At 37.8% G+C, this 6,279-nt stretch overlaps 1 long non-coding RNA gene across 2 annotated transcripts in view; it reads left to right on the top strand.

Annotated features, from left to right (window-relative positions):
• The first annotated feature begins 4,587 nt into the window (after positions 1-4,587).
• LOC104914834 overlaps positions 4,588-6,279 on the top strand; it is a 62,271-nt gene continuing 60,579 nt past the window's right edge. For both annotated transcript variants that reach the window (XR_002109745.1, XR_002109744.1), the window contains exon 1: positions 4,588-4,696. This is a non-coding gene — a long non-coding RNA (uncharacterized LOC104914834). The remainder of the gene's footprint in view (positions 4,697-6,279) is intronic.

Raw genomic sequence — 6,279 nt, 5'->3', positions numbered from 1 at the left:
ACGTGAGCTGCTGCTGCTTTGTCACAGGCACACCTGCTGCCACTGCAGGGCTCCCCATGGCTGAAGCCATGCTGGGCTGCCAGTGTGCCTGTGACAAAAAAGTCATGCTGACCAAGAGCCCATTTTTTAATCATCCACTGCATATCAATGTAAAGATCACCAGTATGCCTCAGGATAAAGAAGACTGGCAATTTTTATTGCTAGTGAAAAATTCAGATATTCCAAGATCTGCTATCTTTTCTCATGAAACATATTACTCATAAAATCACAGAATAACAGAATGGCTTGGGTTGGAAGGGACCTTAAGTCCATTCAGTAACAAACTCCTGCCGTGGGCAGTGCCCCCACCAGCTCAGGCTGCCCAGGTCCCCATCCAACCCAGGCTGGAGTGCCTCCAGGGATGGAACACCCGTAGCTCTTTAGGCAGCAGTACCAGCATCTCACCAATTTCTGCATTAAGAAAGTCCCCCTAACATATATCATAATTTTCCCCTTTTAAAAGTAATTCCTCTTTGTCCTATTAGATCATGTAAAAAGTCACTCCCCTTCCTGCTTATAGTCTCCCCTCAAGTACTGGAAGGTTGCAGCGATGTCCCTCCAATCAGAGCCCTGTAGAATCTGTGTACATCACAGTAGTAAATACTAGTGTTGGGACTGCCTGCTGTGTAGCTGCACAGATAACAGGAGAATAAGAATGAAGTGCCTTAACATCAGCCTGCTGCGCTGGTCTGGGTATTGGTGACAGGAGCACAAGGCCTGCAGTCACTAAAGTGATTGTAGCTTTGTCTGAGAATAGCAAAGGATGCTGAGAAAGATTTACAAATGTAAAGGCTGGAAATCTGTTATGAGCAATCTTGAAAATAAAGCACTTCTAGTGCTTTTTGTCTGAGACCGAAAATCTAGAAGTAGGGAGGAGCTTATTTTTGGTAAATGAGAAGGCATGTCTTCAGCTCTCAGCCATTCTCATGGACCATTCTGAGGTAGCATCAGTTACAGCCACAATGATCAGCACTGTGGACTAAAGACATTCTGCTCCTAGGCACTGCTATTGTCCTGGTGTGTACATGATCAGAAAATGGGCAGGACTTTTGAGTTCATAGAGAATAAGTAAAGGGTCATAACACTTGCCACATCTTCTTTTGTTTGAAAATGGCCATACTAAATACATTTTGTCTGTCTCTAAAAAGACATATGAGGATTTTTGGCAGATTTTTCTTCTTCAGAGGATGTTGTGTTAAGGAATGAAGGCAGCAGCAAACAAAAGTGTTGCTCTCTGAATTATTACTTCTTTTATTCTTTTCTCTACATTTAAAGCTGAGACTTGTCCTGTTTGCTTTCCCCTACTTTTTGTGAGAAAGTGGGCAGGGAGAAAAGAAAGGCAGGGACAAACAGCTGTAACCCCTATGTGAGCAGTTGCTCACTGAGGAAAGCTTGAGAGTATTTGAGGCTATGGGGGGAAAAAAAGGACTGATTGCTGTCTCCTTTCATATGCTCTTTCAGTCTGACTGTCTGCAAAATTCCTTTTAGTGTTTTTCTTCCTAAAACCTTGTTGCTTCTTTTCATTGGTTCCTCCAAGTTTTATCCTCTTTTCTACCTTCCTCCCAGTGTTACTATTGTAACACTGTTTTACATTTTTTGAGAGGCAGTGAAATTATGATCATTTGAGGTCTGAATTTGAGTTTGAGGAGGCTGATACTGTTGTGATGCAAAATGACTTCACTAAGGCTGGTGAGATTACAGCGGTACAAATGTCATAGTGAAATTGAAGTTAGGCCCATGCTCTCTTCTATGCCCTCCTTTCTACAGATGATCTATTGATGTCAATGTAAGGACCGCTCCTTGGAATTTATCAGCTGATTTTAAAGGTTTCCAAGCCTAACTTTTCTCAATAAATGAAAAAAAAAAATGAAAAGGGTTTCCATCCCTGTCACATAATAATCTTTCTTCATTGATTGTAGAGAAAGCTTAAAATCCTGGCCTAACCAGATTTCTAAAGTGGATCCACCATTACATGACGAGGAATGACTCAAGCCCATAATCCCTTCCACAGACTTGCCAAACTCTATTCTCGAAGAGCCATGTTTTTTTTACCCTGTTGGAAGTCTGCTCCATTTTTTTGATATGCTGGTGGCTAGTGTACTTTTACCTTCCTGCCTCATTTTGTATTTGTGTTCTGTTTGTATTTGTGTTCTGTTTCTATTTGCTCCAGCATTGTTGTACAGCTTAAGCAGCTATTGGACTGGTCTAATGCATGCTTTTGTATTGATAGGCATGCACCATTTTCATAAGGACATGTAAGTGCATGTACCCTTTTCCACATGAATTTCTATTTTGCCAGATTAAAACAGACAAGTTATGTTAGTCACCATGTAATAGGTAGACTTCAGATCCTTTACCTCATCTTGGTAACTTTACTCTTCACCTATCCTAATTTGAAAGAATCTTGTACATGGGTGACCTGCGTGTTGTGCCCATGAGATTTTACTGCTACCTTAAATATTCCCCTTAATCCGGAGCTGCTAGGATCACAGCTGTCTTTTCTTGGCCTGGTATTCCACCAGAGCCTAAGTATGGTTGTACAGACTTGCCTGACTGGCTTGAGTGTAGCTAGTAGTATAACAGGCATACCGCTGCTTATTAAAAGCTGAAAAAAATACTTCAAAATGCTGGAGAAATATTTAAGAACTGTCTCACACTGTAGTGTCTGCTTCTACAGTTGCCAAGGTTGCATTACATCAGCTACCTATAAACTAGATAGTGTAGGTATAAATGTCTAAAGTTATCCTTGTTACAGATTTCAGTGATTTCACATCTCTCATCTTTCATAAACCACTGGTGATTTAGTTTGTGTTCTGTCTTATTCCCTTCACCCAGATTCTAGAGGTATATAGCCTGTTTTGGTTAGGAGAAAATGTATACATGCAGACCCTTAATATTATTACAGTCCTCTTAGAGAAATTACAGTGATGATGTGAACCAGTACTTCCTTGATTCACTTTCATTTTGAAAATCTCTTCCCTCTGCAGGATCTTATCTCTCTCACCCAATCCTGATCTGATTGCCCTCTATTTAGCAACAGCAAGTGGATGCAGACATAAAGCAAAAAAAAAACAAAAAACAAAAAAAACAACCCATTGCCTGATACATCTTTTGTCTATTTTTCTCATTTCTGAGGAGACAGCCTCCTCTTAAACACACATTCCCTTTTTACTCTTTCTACACAGAAAAGTCACAGGAAGATTATGATTACAGCTAGCTGAACACACTAATATTTTAGGGCATAGTTTTATAATACCATCGACTGAAACTTTATTGCCAGCTATGCATTCCATTCCCATACTGCTAGCATTTGTTTGACCTCAGAGTGAGTGTTCAGAAATTTATAAAGGAGGTTAAAAAAGGAATTATGGTCTACCATTTTAGCTTTCTAAACTGTCCTAACCTGGCTTGAAATGGAAAACACAGCAGACATGATGGATGGAAAGGGACAAGCAAGTGGCAGCAGAGAGTGAAACTTCCTCTCTGCAGCAGTTAGTTTAATCCAACTGCAATGAAAAAAGCACACCTGAAGTTCTATAATCTCTGTGTGAATAGATTGGAAGATATATGTTCCCTATTCAAAAATGCCTGACTGTGTTGCCAAGAAACTGTTCATAAGATTACTGATTGTTTAAAATATTCTGCAGAATGTCCATTTAGTCACAAGATATGACCAATTCTGACCTTGACTAGAAAGACTTGACTATAATAACAACTAAACAACTACATCAGAGAAATCTTGTTTCATTATGAAAAAGAATGGTCTTGCTCAATCTTCTTGCTTTTCACTACAAATGCATGCATTTTATTTTCTATTCACTGACTTGAATACAGAGAAGATAAAAATATGGATCATTGAAAGCATTCATAAGAATATGTAAAAATGCCTTCAGCTAAGGAGAGGTTGATTACCAGCAAATAATTTGTCAGTAAAATTTGAAACACCATTACATAATCTGAAATTACTTTCGAAACAGAGGAAAAAGCTAACAAAAATATCAAAAAAAGATTTTTTTTCTTCTACTTAGCTTTTTGCTGTGTAATCAACACCTTTCATTCTGTTGTAAAAAGATTTTTTATTTTTATTTTTTGCTATTCTAGACTATAAAACATGGAGTTCTGTTGCACAGTGGGCATTATAGATATGATCTGTGCTAAAGTGTTATTAGTTTTAAAAAATCTAGGCAATAAGCATTTCAAAGGAGCCACAACAACCTGTAGCATATGCAGCCAATACTTTAAAATATTCTTTTTCAGCTGATGCATTCCTCTGCTCCAGAGTACAGCTCTCACCTTTAAAGCTGTCACACTCCTAACATAGCTTGTACTGAAGAGAATCACTGTTTTGCCTCAAGCAAGGAACATAAGTGTTGCAAAACTGACTCCTCCTCTAATGGGGAGAACATGTACAAGTACACAGAGTTGTATTTCTGCTAGAACTGCCAGGCTGAATATTTTGCAGTCAGAGCTGTAAACCTTACAGGCTATTTCTTTGTTTAGCTTTCTACTTTTGATTCTTTTTCTCCCGTCTTTCTTTTTGGATTTTTTTTTTTTAATTTATACTTGAAACTCTTTCAAATGCTGGATTTTCACCTCCTTTTTCAGGAAGTATTCATGAATTGACATGGGTCAACATACTTCTCATTACCAGGCAAAAGTAAGTACTGCAGTTAAACCTGTTCCTACTGTGTGTTTACCTGACTATGTGTCGTTGTATGAAGGACAGAGTAGACCAGTTCTGTTAGCAAAATTTAAAACCTTAAAAAGACTAAATTAAAATTAATATTATGCTAAATATTGTATACCTCACATTCTATAAAAATACCATTTTGATTTGACAGTCAGTGCTCTCTCTTTTAAAATATGAATAGAAGCCAGAAACAGAGATGTCTCTCCTGTGCACATTTTTTTTAAATTGTGTTTATTTTTGGAAAACATTTTTAATGCAGTTAGTACCACTGATCTCATGTTGCTACCCCTTTACATTATGTATGTTCACTAAATACACCTTATATGTGTCATTCATTAATGAGTATATGGCTAGTTGAGAAAATAAGCCTCCTGGAGCTCTCATAACTGCCGTTACATCTTCCACTATCTACTGCTCCCTAGCTATTAATTTATTCTTCCTATACTACCCACTTCAGTGTTCATGTATATGCTCATTAGTTACAGACTCTATTCTGTGTTATTTAGATTCTTTTGCTATAGGCATAGACTGGAAGTTGAAGAGAAACATATCAGAGAAAAGAAAATAGAAGCTGCTAAATGAGCTGCTGATAAGTAAAGAAAATGGTGGGGGTTGATTCTAAGCATCTTTTTAGCCATTTTCTCCTGCATCCTGTTGAAACACTGTGTTGTCATGATCAGTAATATTTTCACTATTCCAACAAACACCTGAGAATTCATTAATGGTCTGAGAAGGGGAGGGGAAATGTAGAATACACAGTTTCCTTTGCTATTAGTTCCCTCTAGAGAGCGCAGCAGCCTGCAAGACAGTGTATGGATTATGTTTCCATATTAGCAGTGTAAGCTTTCCCTCTGCAGAAATGTTATGCTGCAACTATCTGTCTTTTCTTTTTTTGAGAGCTAGTTTGCTATAATTTTAAGATGAACTACTCTATTCTCTAAGGCAGGTGGGTAGATTGTCTGTGCAGCAAACAGGTTTAAGCAAGATTTAAGCAAATAACACTTCGCTGTGTAATGAATGTAGCCATTTACTATATGCACTTTTAGTAGCACCAAGTATCTGCAGAAAGTCTGTGACATGAGTGTGTATCAGTCTTCTGTGAAGAATTACAGCCTATTGAAAGAGTCTAGCACGAAGATTAATATCTGCTTTCATTTAGCATGGACCTTGCAGATCTTTAGGAAAACAAAATGTAGACAAATGCAGATTCTATAAAGGCAATGAGGAGCAAAACTGACTAAGTTTTCTTGTGGAGGTCGTTACATTTGACAGCACAGCATTATCCAATGGACTCATCTTAGAAGGGTGGTCAGGTGTCTGTGTTTTCATCTTTAAATCTAAGAACGGTTTTTTATGTTTTTAAACTGTTTCCATTGAATTGTCTTTTTTTTCTTTTTTCTTTTTTTTCTTTTTTTTCTTTGTTGCCTAGCTAAAGATCCCTTATAAAATGTAATTTGGGTTTTCACAGCTCCAACTGAATTAGCACCTGTGGAAAATGCAGCTCCCTTAACTGAAATGGTCCCCCCCAAAAATTGAGTTGGCTTTTACTT

Source organism: Meleagris gallopavo, chromosome Z, assembly GCF_000146605.3.
Source record: "Meleagris gallopavo isolate NT-WF06-2002-E0010 breed Aviagen turkey brand Nicholas breeding stock chromosome Z, Turkey_5.1, whole genome shotgun sequence".
In the NCBI taxonomy this organism is placed as follows: Eukaryota; Metazoa; Chordata; class Aves; order Galliformes; family Phasianidae; genus Meleagris; species Meleagris gallopavo.
This window is presented reverse-complemented; position numbering and strand designations above follow the sequence as displayed.